The sequence below is a fragment of the Myotis myotis genome, unplaced genomic scaffold, assembly GCF_014108235.1.
Source record: "Myotis myotis isolate mMyoMyo1 unplaced genomic scaffold, mMyoMyo1.p scaffold_m19_p_19, whole genome shotgun sequence".
Lineage (NCBI taxonomy): Eukaryota > Metazoa > Chordata > Mammalia > Chiroptera > Vespertilionidae > Myotis > Myotis myotis.
Window position 1 is genome coordinate 15,712,971 of NW_023416323.1, and position 25,403 is coordinate 15,738,373.

The 25,403-nt window shown below is 48.3% G+C and overlaps 1 long non-coding RNA gene across 1 annotated transcript; it reads left to right on the top strand.

The window, feature by feature from the left end:
• The first annotated feature begins 20,464 nt into the window (after positions 1-20,464).
• Positions 20,465-23,262, top strand: LOC118674872. Its single transcript, XR_004973732.1, has 3 exons — positions 20,465-20,568; positions 21,600-21,662; positions 22,806-23,262. It is a non-coding gene; the product is annotated as an uncharacterized LOC118674872 (long non-coding RNA).
• The last annotated feature ends 2,141 nt before the right edge of the window (positions 23,263-25,403 follow it).

The window sequence follows — 25,403 nt, forward strand, 5'->3', positions numbered from 1 at the left end:
AACAATTCCACTGACAATAGCATCAAAAATAACAAAACACTTAGCAATACAGTTAACTAAAGAATTTCAAAACTTACGTGATGAAAACTAAAAACACTGGTAAAAGATATTAAAGACCTAAGTGAGTGCAACAGCATCTCGTGTCCATTTCTGAACATACAGAAATGTATGTATAAGAATAATACTTCCTAGATCAAGGATAACTTGGGGTTATTCATTGGTGCAATGTGTATCTGACCACATGTCTACTATGAGTGAGAATGACTTCTTAGGTCACAGGACAGCTTGAGGAGATCAGTGATAGAATATATATCTGGACATATTGAAATAATATGTATGTCTTAAAGCTTCTTCCTGATCTATGTTCTAAATAAAAGGATAGCTGGGGGTTCAGTGACACAATGTGTATCTGAACATACCCTTACAATACAATATGTGTGTGTGTTTATGTAATGTATAACGGAGGCAGAACCTTCCTTCCCTGTGTAAGTTTCCCCAAACCCTGCCCCCCAATTTCTGATAATTTTAATAGCAGTTTAGTTATTCTTCCAGATGTTTTTACACATACCATAGTGTTTTATCTTTTGAAAACAGCTTTGTTGTGCTCAAAGTTTCAGAGAGGATAGGTAACTTGCCCAAAGTCACACAGCTTCTAATTGGAAGAGCTGAGAGTTGAATCCAGTCTATCTGACTTGCAAGCTTTTGGTTCTAGCTGCAAGGGTAGCATTGTCACTGTGTGCCACACTCCTTGCTTGAGCCCCAGGGGAAGGGGAAAGTGCTGGCTGCATCTGCCACATCTGTGAGCCTTCATCACCCCCACCCTCCACCCAGCTATGGGCCACCTGTGGGGTATTGGCCTGGGCCAATGGCGTCCATACCCTCTGTTCTTACTGTGAAGGTGAAGGTGACTCCAGGCTGGGCCCCACTGCTGGAGAGACAGGGTAATGTCCTGGGGCCACCACTGAGGCCTGGGAAATGCTTTCTGAAAGCTTCCCAAAAGATCACCACCTTCGTAGAGCCTTGTGTGCAGTGAGGAATATTAAGACAAAATGAAACAAAAACCAAGAACAGCCCCAGCTGGTGTGTTCAGTGGTTAGAGCATCAGCCCACCCACAGAAGGGCCTGGGATTCGATTCACAGTCAAGGACACATACCTGGGTTGTAGGTTCTATCCCCGGTGCAGGAGGCAATGTGTCTGTCTCACATCTATGTGTCACACCCTTTCTCTGTTTCTCTCCCCTCTCTCTTCTCCCCCCCTCTCTCTCTCTTTCTCTCTCTCTCTCTCTCTCTCTCTCAATAAACATATCCTTGGGTGAGGATTAAATAAATAAGTAAGTAAGTAAATAAATAAATAAATAAATGCCTTTCCTTCTAAGTGGTTAGTAAATTTGCAAGAATAAATATAAATGAACTTGGGGAAGTACACTGGCCTCCCTGGGCTCTAGACCACACAGTACCCACACTACACTGCCCTGGCATCTGAACACACTCTCTCTCTGCAGCTGGAATTCACCTTCATTGTTCTCTAGAATGCACTCCCTTTGGCCCTAGAATGCAATTGTCATTGTTGTCTGGAATGGTGGTTCGCAGGCTGGGTTCATCCTGTGTGGCACTGGTGGTCTTTGGCAGCGACGAGGGGTCGTCTGGGAGAGAATGGGGCCGTGGGCATGTGGGCTGAGGACTCCTCACCCCCAAGAGAACAGCTGTGTGCTCAGGATTGGTTTCAGACCCCGGGAGAGCTTTCACTGGAAGAAGATGACCCACTCTGGGTTGTAGACTGAGGCTGCAGGTTAAAATGTGTTATGAGGCCCAAGTCACTGCAGCTGGAAAGTAGACAAGTTACAGGGTCTAGGTTACCCCGAGAAGGCCTGAAAGAGGGTGGATAGAAGTGGAAATCAAATCCAGTTTGCATCTGGATTGAAGCTCACGGAGGCAGCGGGTTCCTGGGTGACGCTGGCCTTTGCAGAACTAACACTTCTAGAGGATATTACGTAGTAAGAGGTGGATCAGATCGTCAAACCAGCCATCGGGATTGCTCCCTTGGGGAGGAAGGGAGTTTGGAGTTGATGAAATGTAAGAAAAAAGCACAAGCCCGTCCTAACAAAGTCATTGGGTGCTGGTGTTCTAACTTAGTAACCACCTACCAGCACCTAAGGGTTGAGGCCATTCATCACAATGGACATGAGTGGTGCCTCTGGGGTATCACGGGGCAGAGCCCTCACATTTGCCTCCTGGTGCCACAGGGCACCCATTTACAGGCACTGGTCCCCGAAGAAGGTCTTTGCTGGGTGCAAATGGGTCCTTAACCAACTCGTGACCGTTTCTCCTTTTTAGCAGAGAGAAAGGCTCAGCTCAGAGTTGTAGAAGACAATTGTAGACATTGTACTTATTTTATCTCTAAAACCCATGATAATAGTGCTTCATTTATGGCAGGGTATGGCATTTCCTTTTAAATAATTGATTAAGCACAAGGTGAGCCTATTTAGAGAAAGCATCAAGTTGGCTCAGGCAAAAATCACTGAGCAATGCTAAAAGCACAATGCATTTGTTGGGAATGGGACATTTGCACCGCTCAGCACATGTTCCTACAGATTACCTATTAATTACAAAGGAAAGAAAGGGGGCTTTTACCGTGGGAAATCCTGGGGGAACCCACCTCAACCAAGGGATCAAATGACTTCATGGGCTCTGATATTCTGCTCCGAGAAGGACACAGTGTCACTTCTGGGATACTCCTGCCCCAAACTCATGGCCTGGATTTAATAATGAGGAAACATCAGACTAACCCAAACTGAGGGAGATTCTACAAGACAACCGGCCTGTACCCTCCAACAATGTCAGTGTCACCGGAAGCAAAGACAGACTGAGGGATGTCTCAGAGGAAAGGAGATTGAGGAGATGGGACGACTAACGTGGTGACGTTATTGCGGGCTGGGAAGTGCTGCTGTGAAGGACTAACTGGGCCTCGAGGGGGATCTGAACGTGAACTGTACATCCCGACGGCAGCTGTGTGCTAGTAACAACTCTCAGAGTTGCCTGATTGCTTCAGGGTTCTGTTCGAGAATGTCATGTTTTTAGGACGTACATACTGAAGTACCCCTAAAGGGCCATGACATCTGCCCGCTACTCTAAGAGGCTCAGGGATAATGACAACATGTGTTTGTGAGTGTGAGTGTGAGTGTGAGTGTGAGTGTGAGTGAGAGCGAGAACCCTAATACGGCAACGCGTGATTGAGTGAGTCTAGTGGGAGGCAGATGTTCAGCTTACTTGCAACTTTTCTGAAGGTTTGACATTTTCCAAAATAAAGTCTTTTCGAAAAGACAAAGAAAGTACTGGTAGTTAAGCGCAGGTGTGACATGCAGGCGTGAGGTGGTTATAGCACTCCTCAGTCTGAGGTTTGGGGAAGAAAGGAATGCACGAATGTCTTAGGGGGCCCAGCTTGGCATTCGAGGGTGCCATGTCCACCAAATAAATGACCTCCATGTAGTTCACCAAATAAAGCACATATATAATCTATCCGGGGAAAGAAAACAAACCATAAGATTCAGCAAGTATCCCACGGGGGCCTACAAATGCCCGCGTGTGCAGGTCCCTCTCATAAACAGAGCGCAAGAAAACTCATTGGACTTCCTCCTTCACCAAATGCTCTTGCCACGTACAAATCACTCTGACCCCATTCTTCCCTTTGCTCCTTTCTTCTCCCCCCCCTCCCTCTCCTGCCTCCCCCATCCCCAGGTTTACCAGCGAGCTCTGGTTGGTGCTTGCCATCTTGCAGTAAGACTCTCCAAGTGCCCATTGTTCCTGCTGTTGGCCTAACTGTTATTTCTCAGGCAGTAAACAGCCCCCAGAGACGTCCGTCTGGTTTCCAAAGGGGTCCTGCTGAAGGCACGGAGCTCTGGCCACAGCCAGGTGGCCCAGAACAAAATGAAACCTGGGCCCCGGGCCTGGAGATGAAGTCCAAACACAGTGTTCTTTGCAATCAGCACCCACAGATAATGGTCCTTTCTGCTCCCAAGTCTGACAGAGACACCGGCCAACCCCTGCAGGTGTTGTAGTCCCGGGATGTGCCACCTGTTCCACGTGGGCTCCCAGGACCAGCTGCGGATTGGAGACACCTTAGGAAGAGGCCCAGGTTACAGGGACTCAGACCAGGGAGGCAGGGTCAGCGTCTTCAGTGGAGAGGCCTGCCGAGCAGTCAGGCTCCGGGGGACTGTCGGGAAGTCGGCTTCCAGTGCATTTGGGAAAAGGGCTGCCCTGCATCTCCCTCCCAGGTGACTGACGGACGTGCCGGGTGGTGCAGGCTGAGGTGTCTGCATCCAGGAGAAGGGCTTCTGATTCTCAGTTGAGTTTGCCCAGAAAAATGGGCTTGGGTTTTTAGGGTCAGCATGGCCCCGTGCTCTGTGCACTTGGACGAGTCACCTGCTACATTAATGGGGTCAAACTGGACTAGGCTCATCCAGTTGTGCCCCGTGGAGCAGGAGGGATGTCATATGAGTAAATATTAGAAGCACATAGTAGGGTGTTATAGAAAAGCCCTGATTCCCCAAGGGAGCATGGAGGCTTTCTAAGAGTTACTTGACTATTATGGGTAGTTTGAAGGGAACCAACTTCCACAGAAGTGAACTTGCTTGCCTTCCTCTTTTCTTTGTTATCTGTGGCCTCCGCTTTCACAATGCTCCTGCCCTATTTTAAAACAAGGAAAAGCACAGGCTCCTACTATGCTTAGTTACCCCCTGGTTTAAGACAAAGGCAGCTTTGAGAGTACACGGCCCCCAAAGCGTTTCTCAGGAAGGAAAGGCAAAGATAGTTTCCCTAAGATATTGTAAAGCCTTATTTTTCCCAGGTGACAAAATCAAGGTAAAGCTGTATGCCTTGATTGTCTATTCATCCATCCATTCACCAGTCCATCAACCCATGCACGCATGCATCCCCCCATCAATCCATCCATCCCCCCATCCATTCATCCACCCATCCTCATCTCCTTCCAGCTACTCATCTATCTACCCATCCACCCTTCTGCATTTCTAGTTAACTAATCGTCTTTCTCCCACCTATCTTAGAATTAGAACTTTAATGAAGATGATTGTCCTTGGAGGCATGAATTGATACATATGTTTGAAAGGACAAAAGGAAGATAATTTTTTTTTTTTTTTTAGTTAGAAAGTACAACTGATTTGGTTGGCTGACCTGATGAGGACTAGCTTTGTCTTAGGTTATCTGGCAGGCACTTCACTAATTTAAATAAGCTCCACAAATTTGTAGCTTCAAAGTTTCAGTGAAAATGTACAGTATACATTCTGCTGAAGGGCACAAGTACTTAACTCATGATAAAAATTTTAGAATAATTTCAGAATTGAATGTTTGCGCCCTTGCATAGAGGCACTGGGAAGGCAACATTTACAAATGTGCGTTGAACGTGGGTTTTGTTTGTGACTCAAATGCCACCGGCAGGATTGTCAATGGCGACATGAGTTTCTGATATGATGAGCACCCTTGAGAAGGTTCTGAGCTAGCTTGACGTACAGAAGTTACACCCTGATAAACTTAATGCACATGGAAACATTGTATGTATGTGTAAAACAGTCAGATGGACTCAGATAATTATGAATACAATTTTTAAATTCATGACTGTTGGGGTGCATTTGAAAATCCTCTGGGACAGAACAATTGGTGAATGCCAGCTGCTAAATTTGGAGGTGATTTGTTTGGCAGCAATAAGAACTAAAACACATGCCATGAGATGATTGCAAAGTGCAGGTTTATCAAAATAATCGAATGCTTCTGGATGCCGTTTAGCAGGTGGGTGGAAGCAGAGCTTGGGGAGGCTGAGGAACAGGCCCATGCTACACAGCAAACAGCGAGAGGCCGAGGTTGGAGCTCAGCGCCCTCCTGAACCCACACATGCTCCCCAGCGGTACCTTGCAAACTACCGTGCTCGGGGCTCACCTGGGGGCCGAGTTCACCTGCAGGTTCTGATTGCACAGGCCTGGGTGGGCCTGAGATTCTGCATTTCTAACTGCCACCCGGCCTGAGGTTTATCTTTCTGCTCATCATGGGGAAATCTTTTCCCAGCACAAACCTTCCAGTTGTAAAACCCACTTCTTTTATTTTGTCCAGCTTTATGGAGTATAATTGATATCCAGCATGTGCACCGTGATGATTCAATACAGGTACATGTCGTAAAATGGTAACTATAATGAGGTCAGTTAATACTTCCATCACCTCACAGAGTTAACCCCCTCCCCTTGTTGGTGGTGAGAACATGTAAGATCTACTCTCTTAGCAACTTCCAAGTACACAATACGATATTATTCACTATATTTATTCCTCTTCTAACTGGAAGTTTGTAAGTTTAACCAACATCTCCCTCCCCAGGCCCCGGCCACCACCATTCTACTCTCTGGTTCTGTGAGTTGCGTAAAACCCACTCTGACCCTGGGGAGTGCCGGGCACCGAGGGTGACACCGTTTCACACATTTCACCACAAGCAGAGCTGCTGCAGTGTACGGTGGCTCCAGGCAGACCCGGGGTCCCAACCAGGTCTTTTGCGCAGGCCCAGGGAGCGCTCCCCGAGATTGGAAGGGAGGGTGCTTTGTCAGTAATAATAAGTTGTTGACAGACGGACGCTGCGCAGGGCACGCCTGATGGGAACCACATGTGTTCTCAGGGGCTGTCTCCAAAGTGCCCGTACCATGCCCGTGTTTGCTGCTCCCCGAGGCCCAGGGACTTGGCCATCCTGTGGGCTGGTGGGGCTTGCTGTGTAGTGCCAGGCAGGCCGGAAAAGGCTCTTACACGGCGACAGTACCTCTTCCCATGGCCCTCCCAAACGGGGCCAGGCCACATCCCCGGAAGGCAGGGGACTCCGGGGGCGGAAATGTTTCAGATGGGAGACGGGCCCAGCACTGCTCCCGACACAGGCCGACCCGGAGGTGAGCAGCTGGTCAAGAGAAAATCCTGATGCGGAGAAATCGGAACCTCCGTGCATTGCGGTGGGTGTGAAACGGTGCAGCCGGCAAACTCCTTCACAAGTTACACGCAGAGTTACCGTCTGACTCAGCAATTCCCGGCCTGGGTAGACACCCAAGAGAAATGAAAACAGGTGTGCAAACAAGAACGCGTACAGGGATGTCCACGGCAGCATTATTTACAGTAGGCGAAAGGTGGAACCAACCCAAATGTCCATCAACAGATGAACGGATGCAGCAAATGTGGTCTATGCACACAATAGGATATTGTTTAGCTTAAAAAAATGAAGTCCTAACACATGCGACAGTGCGGCTGAGCCTCAGAAACATCATGCTAAGTGAAAAGAGCCGGTCACAAAGGTCACAGAGTGAATGACGACATTTATATGCAATGCCCAGAGTAGGTAACGCCACGGAAACAGAAAGCAGATTAATGGTGGCCAGGGGCTGGGGGAAGGGGACGGGGAGGGACTGATGAATGGGCACAGGGTTTCTTTTGGGCATTGAGCTGGATAGCGATGATGGCTGCAAACACTGTGAATGGACTGACTGTCATCAGTGATACACTGTATGTTATGTATATCTTACCAAGTTCTCATCACAGTAGCAACTGCGAAGGAGCATTTTAATCCACGGATGCGTGGTTTGGACTTGCTTGCTGTGGGCATCCTGTTGACGGTTGGGTTCCTTAGACTTAAGAGGCAGGGGTCAGGGGCCCCCCAAATGAATGACAAAGCGCTGACGACGCACAGTGACTATTGCTTAAACATGTGCTGCACACCAGGTCCGGTTCTGAATGTTTGTGTGCATCACCTCTTTTAATCCACATAACAATTACCCCAGAAGGAAGCTTCTATTTTATTCTCATTTTACGTCTGAGGAACCCAAGGCATAGAGACATAGATGACCCTCCCTAGGTCACAGAGCCAGTGCGTGCTCAGCTGGGATTTGGCCCAGAGTCCACTCAGTGCAGATCTGGTACTGTTGTTGAAGACAGTGAGTGCGTGGCAGGGCCCACGGTTGGGGCTCCCAGAGCCCTATGTTGCTGGTGAGAAGACATCGTTTTGCAATCAACAGTGTCTTGCAGTGGTCCTGCTGCAGGAACTGTGGACATCAATTCCCTCAGCTTTGGTTTCTTCTTGTATGAGATAAAGCCTGCACCCAAGAAAGCCCATGACCAAGGTGGGGGCACTGGGCTGGGGACAGATGGTGAAGGGAGGGAAAATGCTGCTGATCCTTCTTCCCACACATCCAAGACAAGGCCCTGCCGCTGCTCCATTCTGCAGGTGAGGGAACAGGCTCCGAGGGCACCATCCCTGCCCAAGGTCATACAGCTCAGAGAGTGAAATCGGACCGAGGTGGGAGCAGCTGTTCTCTGCACCACTCAATGCAGCTCTCTTGAATCTGCCAGCGGTATTTTGAGCTCTGTTTCTTGCGCTACATGAACGTATGCTCACATGGAAAATTAAAAAATACAAAAAGAAAAAACACACATGGAAGGAAATCTAGATCACTCATACTGTTATTATCCAAAGCAATCTACCGCCAACACCTTCGATCTAATGCCTGCTACTTTTGTCTATGTAATGCACACACACATGTCTATATATTTTTATAAAATGGGGATCATGCTAAAATACAGCAGTTTCAGACCTTTTATGTAATAGTTTGCTTATGTTTCCTATTGATTCATTGTGGGAAAACTTGATTTTTGATCTCTGCCTAGTCTTCCATGATCTTCCAGAATATAACTATGTCACTAACAAAGGGCATGTAGGTGGTTTCCTACTTATTGCTACTAAAATCAACACTGTTATGATGGTCCTTTAACAGAAGTGTATTTGCATATAGTAGGCATTTGCTTAGTATTTGTAAAATTAATGAATGATGGATGGATAAATGGGATTTCTTTACGATGGGTCTTGGATGTGGACTTACTTGGACTAAAATAGGCTGTCCATACCTCAGGTGTGCCCGGGCAGTCCCTGTTCTCTCCTGTTGTCCTGATGGAATTAGTGAAACTGTCCCTTTTATTCTCAAAATCTCTTGATTTGGATGATAAATTACAAGGTCACCCTACACGTGTGACATGAATCTTTTTGAAGTTCTCGATACACGTTGCTAAATTGTTATACAGATATGTGGTACCAATTGACACCTATCTGTAGCCTTTTCCTAAAAGAAGAGACTTGATGAAAAATTTGGAATATGGGATTTCAGCTTTGTAAAATTCAGAAATAGCTTAAGTCCATTTCCTCCCTCATGTTCTTAGCACCCACATGGGTCACACATGAAGCTTATTTTTGCTCATCAGACCTCTTAATAAATATATATTCATTCTACATGATATGCACTGGGTGGGAACAGTTATGATACTGAAGCTCTTTGGGGGTGCATCCATCTCTATCACTAGTTGTGAAACTGAGCAGATCCCCTGATTGAGTCTCCGTTTCTTCCACTGCAAAGTAGAAGTGGATATACCCTCATTTTAGAAAGTCAAGAGGGTTGGACATCAGTGTTCAAACTAGGAAAGCCAGTTTCAAGCTGACCCTACCCAAATCCAGTCTTTTGCTAGGTGAGCCACTCACACCATCTATTTAGCGGTAGCACTTGGCCTGTTCTAGTTTTCTAGGTGAAGTTCGACGTTTCATTCTTATAACATTCTGTAGGGCGTGGCTATAGGGTTAAGCCTCGGACTGACCTGTTGGCAGAGCCACAAACAAGTCCCAGCTTAGAGGGCACAGCCCTCTTAGCATAATTAGGCTTGACCTTATGGCACCCCCTAGATCTTATCTGGGTAGCAAATGGGCTGAGGGAGGTGCAGCAAGTGCTGCCAAAACAAGTGAAACTCACAAGAACACTATAACTATGGTTACCACTACCTTGTTTACCTCTGGCTATAAAATAAAGGCTCAGCTTGCCTCTGGATCTCTCTCTGTGGCCTCAGCCAGGCACAGGAAGATCCACCTAGACCAGCTTATTCTCTTTGTCTGCCTTTTCTTCACACTTCACCCCTCCCTCAGGCTTGTGGAACCCTTGGCTGAGCTGGCTCGGCACAACATTCCAACTTGGACCCAGAGCCTGAAGGAGTTGCCCTGCTGGGCTAAGTTGTTGGAGGACTAGTTAGGCCCATGGCAATGGTGAAAGGCCCCTTGCTTCAAAATGTATCCCACGTGCAGATTGTCATCCTGTGTGAGCCCAGCCTTTCAGAGGGCTGGCCCGGTAAGGTATGGCCGAGAGGACCGGGTAATTAACAGCAGGATTGCGTAGGAGATTTTGGAGTGGCGCACTCTGAGATCGCCTTATCCTGCAGCCAATGGAACGTTTCACTTAGGGAGGTGCGGTAACTCCTGTTTCCTCACCCTAGCAGGACAATGGTCCAGGGAAACAGAGTCTACTCATGATCAGGGGGAGATGTGAATTTTGAGACAATCCCTGGGCTGGCTTTCTGATGCTAGAGGACAGGGCAGTTGCTAGTGCCCAGGGGTAGGCTCTGGGTGGAGGTATTAGTGGGTGGAGAAGGCTGGCAGCCTCTGACTCTCCGTCCCAGCACAGGGAGCCAGATGGAAAATGCCAGGGGAATCTGACTGTTCCGTGCTGGCGCTAGTCTCTTGTGTTTTGGTCTGTGTTGGCCCTAGGAGCCTTCATTATAGCTGAGCTGAAACAGGAGCTTGAAGTCAAATGCAGGTCATGCCCAAGGGAGCAAACACATGTTCTGTTGGAGGCTTCTATGTGCTGGTCTCCTGAGAGCCAGTGTCCTGGGACAGTTACACACAAGCTTCTGGGCACAGCTATGGTCTTCCTTCTGATCACAGTATCTGATTGCACGATGGAGGGCCTCGTCACTTCTCACTGGCCGGACACGGCCCCACAGTGCGCCTGTGAGCTCAGTTATTGCCGAATTACATAGACTTCCACAGCCTGTGAAGGGACCATCTGCTGTCTCCTGGGAAACAGGATTTTTCTTTTATCTAAATTAAAGGGTGGCTAAACCAGTGGTCAAAAGGGTGTCTTATTGGTAGGGAAGGAAGAGAGCTGCAGCTCCTCTGGAAATGGGCTCAGTACCCTCACCCAACTGCTGAAGCCACAGGACCTGGCCGGGCTGCGTGGCTCTCGGCAGGATCCTGCGCTTTGGAACCAGAAGCTGGCACGGAACACTCCTGGGTCAGAGGGGAGCGCGCGAAGAGCTCTCAGTACAGCCCAGAAACAGGCATGACGACAATTTCAGTGAAATGAGTTGAAACCTGGCATTGAGTTTTTCTTGGATACCATGGCACCCAAAGACTTAGAAGTGGACTAAGCAAACACAGAGTGCACTTGGCTATAACAAAAATGTTCCGGAATGACCTTTAGAACATTCTAGTAAGACCCAAATTGGGGCAGGTCAGAAGCAACTCTGGACAGAATCCTCGGCTGCATGCATTGTCAGCTTCCACTTACCCTGAGTGTAACCTGGCCACCTTCCTCTCTGTTATAACACAGGGAAAGCAATACCCTGGTGATTGGATGGGCTAGGTGGCTTCCACTCCAAAAGCTAATCACGTGAACACAATTTCACTTAGTATTCATGTTGCTAACACCAAACGGGAAACTAGGGCCCACCTGCTCTCCCCACATACACCCTCCTCTCCCTTCAGATCCATTCTCCACACAGCAACCAGAATGATCTTTCCAAAATGCAAATTGAATCATGTGCGTCCTCGTCCTTCTTCCCTGCTTTTCCACTGTGGTGGTCTGAAAGGAAAAGGTGGAATCTCACTTTCCTCCCTGGAATGTGGCTGGTGTTGGTGACAGCCCCAGTGGAAAGAAGGTGGCGGCCACACACTTCGGGGTGTTGGCGAGAAGAGGTGATGCCATTTCACTGGGTACGCTTCCTCAGACACTCGGCTTTGAGATCTCTCATGGTGCAGTTAAGCCCAGGCTACATGGCGAGGCCACATGCAGATGTTCTGAGGGGCAGCCCAGCCACTGACCAGCTGGCCCGTGGGCCCGGTGATGATGCCGGCCCCCGCCTGCGAGCCTGCCCACCTGGTAGGGGGAGTGGGGTAGACACTAGCTGATCTTTGCCCAAATTGCAGATTCATGAGCAAAATAATCATCATTGTTTTAAGCCACTACAATTCGCAATGGTTGTTTCACAGTAAAATATACTCCAGTGGAGGAGACAAGCAGGAGAGCTCGATTAAGCAGTTCAGAACATCTACCCATTAGTTGTAAATATATTTGTCACCTAGCCTTCTTCCACCAAATGCAAGCCTGACAAAGCATCATGCCCCGATCCGTGCTACCCCCATCTCTTCCAGTCACCTGTATAGCTCACAAATTCCAACCTATCCCTGCCCAGACCATCCTGAGGCTGACTCATGTCCCAGGAAACCCTACAAGTATCCTTTCCTGACTCCGCAGTTGGGGATGCCCTGGTTGTGTCCCCCTGGCTCATTGGTTGCCTGTCGCTGTGTGTCTAGTGGACTTGGGCTGAGGGCTTTAACAGGGTAATGCACAAAATGGTCAGTAGGGTAGATAAAAATCCCGTGATCTTCCCCCTCTCCTTTCCAGCCACCTCTCCAACCAAACTTGTCCCCGATTCCTGTTTCCATTGCCCTGGCCTCTGTTGGTCCTCATATCTGCTGTGTTCCCTCCTTCCAAGCTCCTGAGCTCCTGCGGTGTTTTCTGCTCATAATGCTCTCCTCGGCTGCAGTAGTTGCCATCTCCTCCTTCGATGTCCCCCGGGACATCACTTCGCACTCAACAACGCTGCTTCCTCAGCAGGGACGCCGGCCGGGGTTCCTCAGGCCAGATCAGCTCTGACTAGTTCAGGTTTCACAACACGCCACCCAACCAGTTTCCTCACTGACTGCAGCTGCAGCTTTACGTCTGTGGGATGACTTTGTTGATATCTATTTCTGTCACTGGACAGAGCTCCGGGAGGGCAGGAGATGGGCTGGTTTGCTCCCGTGTGTAGCATGTGCTAGACGCGAAGCATCTTGTTGCATCTGAAGCGAATGCGTGCAGACCAGCAAAAAGTCCAACAGCTCAGTAGGTGCTGGAGATGCTGACTCGAACATAGTGGAACAGGTACGTTCTAGCGAGACTTCTCAGAACTTTTGACCCAGTGCAAAGCATCGAGAGGGTCGGAGGAAGCAGCGTTTTCCAAATTTAACTAACCATGGAACGTTTTATTTAAGGCATAACATTTTCTGGAACGTTCATATCTTGGGAGCCTTGCTCAAGAAATACTGACTTACAGTAGAGTTTATTATTTTTCCTCTATGTATGCACACACACATTTAACCACAGGTCATGTTTCCTGTGTGTACAGTGTGTGTGTGTGTGTCTGTGTGTGTGTGTGTGTGTGTGTGTAGTAGGTTCTCAAATAATGTTGTTTCATTCAACATGGGTTTGATGAGAAAAAAGCTGACCCCAGCTGCGGCCACTGCGTGTGGAGTGTGCACGTTCTCCCCATGTTGCATGGTTTTCCAGGTGTTCTGTTTCCTCCCTTACCCCAAAGATGTGCACGTTCGGTGCATTGGTGTGTCTGCACTGTTGCCGACTGAGTGAGGGTGGGTATGAGTGTGCCCCGCAGTGGGAGGGCATCCTGTCCAGCATGGGGCCCACCTTGCACCCTGAGCTGCTGGGATAGGCTCTGGCCACCTAGGACCCTGAACTGAAATAAAGGAAAATAATGATCTGACTTGTTTCTATTCATCTTTCTTAAATGTATGTGTAGCTCACATTTATTTCAATGCTTAATATTAGAAGTGCTTTGGGGTCTTTATTTGGAAGTTTGGTGATGTTTCTGTGACCAGAAATATGCTGCAGGAACTTAGCTCTTATTCATGTCGATTGGCGTATGACAGAATTGGTTTTGTTGTACGTCGTTTCACTTGAAGTCACAGTTTACAGGAACTCATCAGCGAGGTTCAGTGAGGACTTGCTGTATTCCGCCCCTGGCATACCTGTTACCTGCAACTGTAGGTGGAAGTGACCAGGGCCTTGGGGACAAAAGGAGCCAGCTCATGGGCTGACCGGAGGATTTGGACATAGATGAAAGGGCCCAATCAGAGGCATCCTCAGAAGATGTCCAACCACTTTAAGTCTCTGTGGAACGAGGGGGGTGGGGCAGATAAACACGCGCCCTGTTCATGGAACTCCTTACCCAGGAGCCTTGCTTTGGCCACTGGGATCTCCCACATGTGACTGGGAAGGGAGTCGAGACAAGGCCAACCCAAGGGGGTAATATGTGCCTCCTCTGGCTCAGACATGACAGATCTGAAGTTGGGGCTGGTTTAGATGGACAAGAAATACCAAAGATGGGCAGCACCTCTGCTGGCTAATGCCAGGGGAAATGGCCATCCGTAAATTGCTGTGGTCGTGTAAGTTGCTGCAAGTTGGTGCAAGAAAATTTGGAAATTCAAAATGCGTATCAAATTTGACCCTGCAGTCTGACACAAAAGAATCCAACTTCCACCAACAAGAAGCACCAGGTGCACTGACACCACAGGACGCTGTATGCGGAGCACACAGGGCCGGACGCCACTGGGTTTTACTATGAGGGGATGTCGGATGGCTGGGCACATCCCAGGTCTTGACTGGTGTGCTGCTCCTAATGCAGTATTGGAGGCCTGCACGTGCCGGGGTCGTGCACGTGTGGCGTGTTAGTGAGTCAGGCCCAAGGTGTTGAGCCGTTTGAAAACAAGAAATACTTGCTAGCCCTGTGGAAGGGTGGGAACAGTCAGGGGAAGGTGTGGGAGAATTCCTGCCAACAGGCCCCGCCTCCCTCCTGCAGGTGGGGCTGGAGCTGGGAGAGCGGAGAAGCAAGGGAAAAAAATATCCCAAATCAGGGGAGAGGCAAAGAAATACTTATTCCTATGAAAAGAAGGGAGAGTAACCCAAACCATGAGAGGGAAAGCTGTTTCATGGTTGATCACATTCATCTGGCTGATAATTTGGAAGGGGGAGGGTTAGTTGGACAAGAAGAAAATTTGATTCTGCGATGGTCCCACCTCTTTGCTCTGCAGGGCTGTGGCCCTGGGAGGGTCCACACCTATCTCCCCACAGCCTTCTTATTTTGCACAACTTCTCACGGGTTGTGCTGGAAAGTAGTCCGTTGTCTCACAGAAGTGCCCCCACGGAGAGGCGACAGCCCTCCCTTCCCCTCCCCGGGGGGAGCATTCCTTCATCCTCAAGCCCACGCAGGAGACCAGCCCCCACGTGACTTGGTGCAGCTGAGCCCGTTTTCATGACTCCTTTGGTCCCAACGTTTCTCCTTGAGCTTCCTGTTTCCTGAAGCAGTTCTGGTGAAGAAACCCGGGGAGTGAAACTTATTTCCCTCAGATCTTGGGTTTTATAAGCAGCCTTAGCAAGAGGCAGTGCCTACCGTGGCCTGGGTGACAAGAGGCAGGTAGAGACAAGGGCATGGCTGTGAGCTTCAGATCCCAGCTCAGTCACTTACCAGCACTACAGCTGCTGTGACTCAACTTTCTGTTCTGTAAAATGGGCACGACGCTGGCAGCTCCCTCAGAAGGGCCTGGGAGAATGTGGCAGGTGATCCGTGTTAACATGTGTGAGGTAGTGAAACAACCTGTCGGAAGCACCCTATAAACATCAACTCTGACAATTATTACTTGCTTATGGCTCGTACTAGCTGAAGCTTATTTTTCAGTGCCAACCACCACTTACCAAGTGCCATAAAAACGCCTGTGGCTTGGTCTAGAGAATGCCTCTGAGGAAGGATGGGAATGGGGGGAGCCCAGTGTGCCTGGGCGTCCTCTCCACCTCGCCCACCTGGCCTGGTGCCCCTCCCCAGGGCCCGCAGCCTCCTTGAATATTAATGAGGCCCTTTGTTGTTAGAGCCTGTGTTTTCTGCCAGATATGCTCTCTTTCCTCAGCCCTCTCAACCCTGTAAAGTAACTATGATTTTAAGGACTGGGCCATGTTTAGGGATTTGGAAACTGGCTGTGCTCTCTGGTAGCAAGGGGCAAGAGGGGGTCACTCTTCATGTCACTGGGTCTGACGCCTCAAACCCCAGTGCTTGGAGCCCCTCATTGCCCCTTCCTTTGGGGGGGTGTCAGACTGGATTGCTCCCTTGCATTTGGCTGGCTGGGTTACAGGGGGCACAGTAGGGCCACACTGCACACTCTGGGCAGAACTAAAGCCCGTGTTGTCAGCATATTCACGGCGTCTTCTTCTGTATGCCCTGTTGAGATCATGGGACACCCCCTTGAGAAGTTGCTGCAGAGGGGCCAAAGGGCGGGACTGGAGCTGGTCCCATCGCCACCTAGTGGCGCCACAGGGGCTGCAGGACAGAGCTGACACCGTGGCCCTGGCTGCAGATGTCAGTGCCCATGAGGACGCTGGGTGAATGGCTGCATTTTTGGTTACAAACCTTTCTCTCTCTCTCTCTCTCTCTCTTTCTCTCTCTCTCTCTCTCTCTCCAGAGCCCATCTTTGGCAAAGGCTGGCAGTGGGGCCCCATTGAGGCACAAGGCTCCCCAGGTCAGCCACCACCTCAGAGTCTACACCCCAAGGTGCTTCCGCTGCTGTAACCTGGGCTGGGTTTTGGATCTGCAGGCTCAACCCTTCTCTGGCCTCGAAGGTCAGGGGCAGAGTGATCCTGGAAATCCCAATGGATGTTCTTACGCCTCTATATATAAAAGGCTAGTATGCTAAGTGTCCATCCAGGTAATGGCGTCACGTAGCAACGTCTAGCTTCCTCTCCCTAGCGACTGGCCTCCTTGCAGTTTCTTCAGCCAAGGAACACGACTTGCTTTATAGCCAGGTGGAAACATTTTACACTTTAACCAAATGTCTGTGAAGTGTTTTCACGTGCCTCATCTCACTTGATCCTCACAGAAGTCCTGGAGTAGATAAATAGGAGACTTGGTGGTGGAATCCTATTTTCTTTTCATCAGCCAGAAAACGGAGATTGAGAAAGCTTAGAAACTTGACCCGACTGAAAAGAAGTAAGAAATGGTGGACCTTGAAAATGACTTCACGTTTTCTCACTGTGCAAAATATAGTCAAACACTGCTGCAGTTAAATATTTTACCCTTTGTTCTCCCTGTGAGATCTACAATAATAATCTGCTTCGTGTTGATATTTACTGCTGTGTTGCTGACAATTACCTGGCAGAGAAGTTGGGGTGCTTCACTGGGCTGGGAAAGGTTTAGCTACATCAGAAAGCAGGTCTAATTAAGCAAGTTTATCTATCTATCTATCTATCTATCATCTATAAAGTGCTCGCTGGTGCCAATCGCACAGGTGTGTTTCCATCTGTCATTGTTGATCGTGAATTTGGTTGACACTTCTATTATAGAGAAAGGGTGAATAGCAATATCAAAATATTTCTTCTAATTAATTTCCTTTCAATGTGCCGGAATTTGTGCAGCGGGCCACTAGTCTATGAGTCGGATCAGACCAGCTGCAAAAGGAGAGCAGCTTTTCAGAGTATTTATAGTGGCCATACCCTGCTGTCAGTGCTATGGGACATCAGTGTTAAACCAAAAATAATCAATAAAGAAATTAAAAAAAAAATCACGCAAAAATCAAGGGGAGAATAATAAAATTATTTAATGAGTAATTGAACATTTTAATTAACTAATGTTTATATCAGGTCAGACCCCCCACCTTGTATCATGTAAATGAAAAATAAATAAATTGAATTAGAAACATCTAAAATAAAAAGAGCATACTGGCTTCTCGCACCGTGGCTGCGGCAGGAGCCCCAGGCTGCCTTTGTCTGCGGACACGGTTCAGCACATGTCCTCCCAGGCGGCACCAGCACAGAATGGCCTCCAGTGGGGCCGGGAAACAGCTGGGCATGGGTAGGGCTTTGGGTTTCATTTTGTTTTGGATTTTTCTCCTTTCTCAGGAAACATCAGTCGGGGAAGAGAGCAGGCGAAGGAAGATTCCTTCTATTGCGTCAGTAATGAGGCTTCTTTTGTTAGCAGACTTCACTTTTTCCAGCAGTTTCAGGTTTACAGAAAAATTGAGCAGAAATAGAGTCGCCAGCTAGTTCCTGCGCCCCAGTTTTCTGCTTTAGCATCTTGAGTTGGTGCATTGGGTACCATTGACGAGGCCATACTGGCGCACGATGATTAAGTAAAGTCCATAGTTTACTGAGCGTTTACTCCTGGTGTCACACATTCTGTGTGCTTTGACAAATGCAGGATGTCACATACCCACCATCCAGTGTCATGCAGAAGGGCCTCACTGCCCTAAAAAAATCCCCTGTAAGGCCCAGCCATTGTGACTCAGTGGTTGAGTATTGACCTATGAACCAGGAGGTCACAGTTCAATTCCCGGTCAGGGCACATGCCTGGATTACAGGCTCGATCCCCAGTGTGGGGCATGCAGGAAGTAGTCAATCAATGATTCTTTTTCGTCATTGATGTTTCTCTCTCTCTCACTTCCTCTCTGAAATCAATAAAAATATATTTTAAAAAAATCCCCTGTGGGAATAAAATTTTAAATCAACTTAGAGAATCAGAGCTGTAAAAATACCCTAGGAATTGGACAGCCCGATGAGCATGCAAACGACATCCCATTATCCAGGCCCTGGCTGCCAGGATGCTCCCCTCCCCCACTCCCTTCCCCGTGTGGGTGTGTCAGGGCCAGAACTTGGCTTGGAAAGGAGTAGAGAATAATCTGAGTGCACGTGTATATAATAATGCTAGTGTATATACATCCTTTTATAAAAAAGGAATGACCATGGGGATGCATGTGCTGGCCACTGAGAAGGGCCAGCTCTCCCTCCTGGATTTAGGACTTGCGGATTGGGGTGCAGGGGGCTTGTTAATTCTGGTCTACAAAGCATTTGCTGTCGACATGTTGTCACACGAGTGTCGGTGCCAGAGGCCAGCTCGGAGCTGGTGCGCCCCTAAGGGGATGGGCGGGAGGCAGCTCTCCCTCCCGGCTCTGCTCCTTCTCGCTGACACGTCTGTTGCCGAAACGTGTCCTCCCTCCCCAGGCAGGGGCTGTGTGAGCTCCGAGCCGCCGGCAGCCTTGGCCTCTGGGATCCAGAGATAATAAAGCTCTCTTGCTTTCTGGGGGTTCAAGCGAAGTGAGCGGTGGCCTGGCCAAGTCCCCGGACAAAGCGTGCTCTGAGGCCCACCCGGCAGTGGCCCGCTGGACTGGCCACTCGCCGCTCCTGGCGGCGGGCACGTCTTCCGGGAGAGCCGAGAAGCCGGGCTTGTGCTGGCCTCCGCTCTCAAACAGACCTCACAGGCGCCCGCTCCAAGCTTGAGGGTCCCCGAAGACATTTGTGTATAAAAAGGGCCCTATTGTGTCGGCCTGTGCCTGACTGATTTGCTCTAGTTCAGAATTCTCTGCCGCGTCGGGGTGTATGTGTGTGGGGGGATGAGTGGGGCCGGGGGCGGGGGGGGGGGGGCTCTGAGATGCGGGTGCTGATGGCTCCCTTTGGTGGCCACAGATGGTGGGGGCAGCGTCCATGTCATTCTCTAAAACGCCTCTTCGCCCCAGAGGCATCGATCACTCTGCCATGTCTCCTCCTTGTGCTCCCTGGCTCTGGTGTCAACGAGGTGAAGGCGTTCGGACCTGTCATTTGTTCCTAAGGACGTGCAAACGCGGCCTCGCTGGATATCTTTAGGCGGCTGCTGTGCCGCTAGCCGGTCGGCTCAAATCTGCCGTTAGGATCGCGGGGTCTTTTTGAGAACTGCTCTTGGCTGCCAAAACGGTTCTAAATATATTAAAAGTAGGTTAACTTACTGTGTTCCCTGCATTTATTCTTCCAGCTGAAATTTTCCTGACTTTTTTTTTCCCCCTTTCGTTTTATTAGGTTAATAAAACTTGGTTTTCGAGCATTTCTCTGCCCCAGGAGGGCAATGGGCCCCACGTCCAATTCATCAAGTGCCTAATGAGTGGCCTCGGAGGTCCCGGCCCATCCATTCCAGAAGCTCCCTGCCTCGTAAAGGTGAGGCCTATGGGCTGCTCTGTATATTTTGTCTGTTGGTTTCCCAAATTCTCCTGCCAGCTCTACTGTCACTTTCCAGGATTTATAGGAGGCCGACGGCACCGCGGGGCTCCTTCTGCAGCAGGCCCCCCTCCCCTGCCCGCTCCTCACACGCACCACACACTCCGTGCCATAAAATAACGTTTCTGCAATAAAATGAAATAGAAATGTGTCGATGCTAGCATTTTAGAACATTCCAGCAAAAGGGCTGTGGGAAATGCCTTCGTTTACATTAAGGAGGGAAGCTCTGTGAGAGAGGGGGGAGAACAGTGCGAGAAAAGGCCGTAGTAAGGAGAGACAGCCTGGTATTTAAAGTAAATAAATTTTAAAAAAATGTCGTGTTTGTGTGTGTGCATTGTGTGCAGTCTCTAAATTGTTTTTTCACATATGCGTATACCTCTCCTGGTTAATTTTTGGTGTTTTGGAGAAAGACCAGGGAAAGAAAAAGTGGATGTCACTTGCCTTCTGGGCCCAGGGTCTGGGCGCTCTCGCCTTCTAGAACGTTCTTCCTTTTCCTCCCCTGCAGGCTCTCTGGCCTTGGCCCAGGTGTCAGGATCCTGCCAGCTCCAGGCTGGGGGCTGTGTCTGCCCCGACGTAGTTGGAAAACTGGAATCTGAGCAACCGTGAGCTCCAGGTACACACGCTAGCGGGCGGCCGGGAAAGGAAGGGACCTCGACGGGAGCTTGTGGGGTGGGGCGGCTGCTGGGTTGTGGGGTGCCAGAGGCCTCCCAAATTTCCACACAGCAGCCCAGCCTTGCCAGCATTTGCAACGAGTGTCCTGGCTCCTCTTCTCTGCTCTGAGCCTCCAGAAAGCGCCTGGCCTTTAATTAACTGCACTCTCCCGGGGCATGCGCCGTCGCTAATAAATTACTCTATATGACCTGTAACTTTTTCTTCCCTTCCTCCCAGCCGCCGGCCTGGAGCTGGGGAGGGAAGGGGCAGGGAGGGGAGGTTTTGCTTGCTCTGCGAGCGGGAAAAGGGAAACGCTGAAGCTGTCCCAGGCCGTTCTCTGCCATGCACTCTGTGTCTTATCAGCCCGTGGCCCCAGAGCCGGGTGACAGACCCGTCCAAACAATTGGCTGGGACTTGGGGGACCTCTTTTAACACCTGGGACGTTGTCCCGGGGCTGGGGGCAGTGGCGAGGATGCTGTGGATCACAGGGTTCTGGAAGGTCTCTGAGGTGCAGGGGTGTGTTCATGGCCACTCATCATGGGGGCGGGGGTAAGAGGACAGAGCCCAGGCAGCACCTCTGCTCTCCAACGCGGGGAGACACAGTGTAAACTGCACCTCACACAGGAGGGACCTCCAAGTGTCCACCTGCCCCAGAGCTGGCGCCCAGCTTCCTGCGCCCTCCGACGTGCCTCCTGGGCCGGGATTTCACGGCCATGTGTCCGTGGCTGAGCGTCCACACAGGGAGGCCATGCCCCTGAAGACCCTCAGCCAGGACTGGCCTTTCTCACGTTGTCTCCATTTCCTCTCTGGGCGCTGGGGCTCGGCTCCTGCGCTGAACTCCTCACCGAGAGGCCCCCCTGCTCCCCGCGCGCCCCTCTTACCAGCACTCATCATGCATTAGTTTATCTTCTGAAAATATACTTGGAAGGGTTTTTGTTTTGTTTTGTTTCCCTACTTGACACTCTTGAATAAAATAGGCCATTTATCTCTCAGGCAGAAGAATTTCGGCAGTTACGCTGCACCCTGGCAAGAGGATTGTAGGCTCAATGCGAAGAGGTAGTTAAAATTTTTTTTCGTCGCGGGTTTATTCTTGTCTCAGCTTTCCCCCCAAGCTTTGCAGCTTTTCGCCCCTCTCCCTAACTAATCCTCCCAACTGCACACCCCTCCCCCCCCCCCCCCCCCATGGATCCAGCCCACCTCCAGCTCCTCAGACTGAAAGGAGCATTCATGCCTGGGCCATCTGTTTGTTTAAACTCACCCTGTGTTAGTCCATGTTAAATGCAACAGAATGGAGAAAAATGCAATTCTCTGTCGGCTTTTGATCAAAGAGAACTTTTAAAAAAATTCGAGGTGGATTTCTGAAGGACAATGTTATACACATTCCGTGTGTTTCTGAGCTTCAGTGTTTAGTTGATTTGGGGGGAACAATCTTTTCCCCCCCTTTTGATCCCAGGGAGAAAAACTCGCACAAAAACACATCTCGGCACCACAAACATCGCAAGACGGGCGCTTTCTTTCCGACTCCCCAGCAGCAAAGTGGAAGGACATTGCCTTTTAATTCATCAACAACACGAGGGAATTTGAAATATGGCTCGACTGCCGCGTGCAGACTTTTGCTTGCTCCTGTGAGAATTCCAGGGGCAGTCACTCGCGTCTGGGGCTAATTCAGGACCCAGGATGCTCACCCCATTGCTCCGAAACACACACACGTCCATGCTCACTTCATCGATCTCCATTTCACGGCCACTCATTGCGTGTACATTTCTCCCCTCACTCCCTCAGCTTCGGAGCAAATGCAAATAAAACGCTTAAAATGGTTAACATTTCCTGTCACTGAAGGCATGCATTAGGGGTGGGGGTCGCTGAGTTTTAAAGTGGATTTTCATAGGAAAACTCACTTCAGATCTGCGGCAGGAACTCGGATGGGTTCGCACAGAGAATTTCGGGGTTTGCGATAAGCCTAAATTTATTGCCGTCATTCAAGTGATCCTTGACAGCACGCGGATGCCGAAGAGCAAATATCCAATTTGAACTTAGATTAACCTGGGGCCCAGCTCAGGTCACGGGAAAAAAAAAAATTGAAATGTCTTCTTGCCCCCCACCCACCTTGACTCATTTTCTTTTTATTGGAGGGGAAAAAAAATCCCAACCTAAAATATGGTCTTTTAATTTATTGTGTTTTCTCTATTGATTGTTTAGCTAGTGATTTTGCCAACTTCCTGGATGTTCGTTCCTGGTCCTGCACCAAACAGCCACATTTCCTTTTGGAACCGGGACCAGGACAGAGGCGGCGGCAGACACGGGACGTTGTGAGTACTCCGTGGTCCTCTCCCGCGTCGCCCTGACCCCGTGGCCCCTCCGGTCCCTTCCTGCCTCCCTCTCTTTATCTACCAGTTAACGTTCCCGGAGCTCGGAGCTCGCCCGAACTCACGCTGCCAGCCCTCAGCACCACAGCCTCCACTTTGAGGGAAAGAGACTACAACTTCCACACAAACATCGGCTGGGGGGGTGTGTGTGCTTACCAATTGCAGTGCCTTCAATGTTCATTTTAAGGTTCCGAAAGATGGAGAAAGTAAACAGAAGCAGGCTGGTTTATTTCAGGGGCTAGCAGTGAGTCCCTACTGGCTTTACCTAATAAAACACATTTTAAAAATTTTCATCTTCTCATTTCGTTCCAGCAGAAAATTAGTTTGCCTTTATAATGTCCAGATCTTTCAAACTCGAGTGAGTCAGAAATTAAGTTACAAGATGTAAATACTTTGAGATCTATATGAAACGAATATATCTATGTGAAATGAAGTAATTTCTGACTGTCATGCAATAGCCAGCCTGACTTTAGGCTCTTAGGACTCTTACAATCTTGTTCTAATGATGTGCCATAAGAAAATATCAGATGGAGTAAAAATGTTTCTTTTAAAAACAAGTGAATCGCGATATTTAATAAATTTAATTTTTATTTCACGTAAGTTGTCTATTTTTAAAAAAATCCTCTGAACATCTTGCCAACTGTTTGGACGATTGTAAAGAAAACATATGTTAATATTCCGGGCCGTATTTGACTTCTTTCTTTTCCATGAAACCATTCCAAGGAGTATGGGAAATTGTAAAACGATGTCGTTCTCTCGTGAAAAGAATACCCTGGCTCTAATTGCCAAGAGAAAGCAATTAATGCTCAAATTTCAAGGCGAATTCGGTGACCAGTTAGGGGCAGGAAGAAAGAGGAAAGCAAGACGGTTATTTGCGTGAGAAAATCCAGAAATCAACGTTTGTAATTGTAGATGTATAATCGGGATGTGATTATATTTATAAGGAAAAGTTACATAAACTTCAAAAATGGTAGTTGTTTTGCTTAAGTGCCTGAAAAAAATTTAAAATAATATTTGGGTTATCCCAGTTTTGTACTCGTATGTTCACAAAGCCTTGTTAGGTTAAAGAACTCCAAAGGACTGGTGTGTGTGTGTGTGTGTGTGTGTGTGTGTGTGTGCACTTTCCTTAAGCTCCCAGCCCCAGGAAATGCGTGGAGAAAAAGGTAGGAGCTGACTAGTGAAAAAACCCTTTTCTCCAGAAATTCATAACTAATCTAAAACTTTTAGAAATTAAAAATAGCGCATTTCTTACTTTTTTTTTTCCTTTTCAGGGGTTGTTGAAGGGGGTGATGGGCTAGAGCCAGTTTTCAAAATTGTACAGACCAGAGGTGTACAAAAGGCTATTGCCATTTTCCTTCGCTTTTGATTAGAGTATTTAGTTTCTGTTCTCCTGTCTCTGAAACTATGGCATTCTACACCTTAAATATATTTTTTAAGCTTTCTGATTTGGATTGCCGAAAACAGAAACCTTTGCCTTCTTAGGGAAGCTGAGCTGCTATCCAGTAGATGGCGATGTTACTTCTAGAGTGATCAAGGGGTGGGGGGTGGGAAAATAGGTACTGAGATTTAGCCCCAATCCAGTCAGGTCTCCCCTTTGCCTCCCCGGGAACTCATCCAGTAAGCTCTAAATGTAAGAAGAAAACCTTTTTTTGAGACGCTGCCCAAAATGTGCAAACTCTCCAAGAGTATTTAAAGTATTTAAGCCAAATGTTAATGACCAAAATGTCTCACCCTCCTGAAATGGTCTGATACAGCGCCCAGCTAGAGTTCAAAGAAATAATTCCTGGAAATGTTCAATAGAAAAGCTGTTTCAATATTTTATCAGTTGCCTGTCTATTTTTTAAGAAATAAAAGCTATCCGTACAGTTCTCCTATAATAATGGTGAAGAATGTACATTATAGTATTGCATGGAACTTTATATGCATACAAATGGCCAAGTGAAATCAGGCATGTACAGATAGTGACATCAGAATCTCACCTTCTCAAAGAGTGTTTTCTTTCAATGTGATGAATATGTGTGAGAAATCCACACTGGACATTGTATTTCATTGTATCAGCACCTGCTAAAACAGTGTCGCCAGCTACTTAGAACTTTGAAACCTCATCTCCCAAAGTTTCTACTTTATTTCCCAAACCCCCCACATTTTTCTATCCCTATCTCTTGCAAAAGAGAATCCCAAAGAATGTTGAGGACTTTCTTCAATATATTTAATATTGAAATTAAAATTATTTAACACATTTTTTGATGATTTTATTTATTTATTTTTTCTTTTTTGATGATTTTAATGTTTTGACTCTTCATGGAACATGATTCCATAATTTGTAATAATTTGCCATGTTGCTTTTTAATTTAAAAAGAAAGAGCACATGTTGACAACTATTTTTTTAAAGAACTAATTCAACAAGAGCAAGTAAAGATATTTCTTTTCC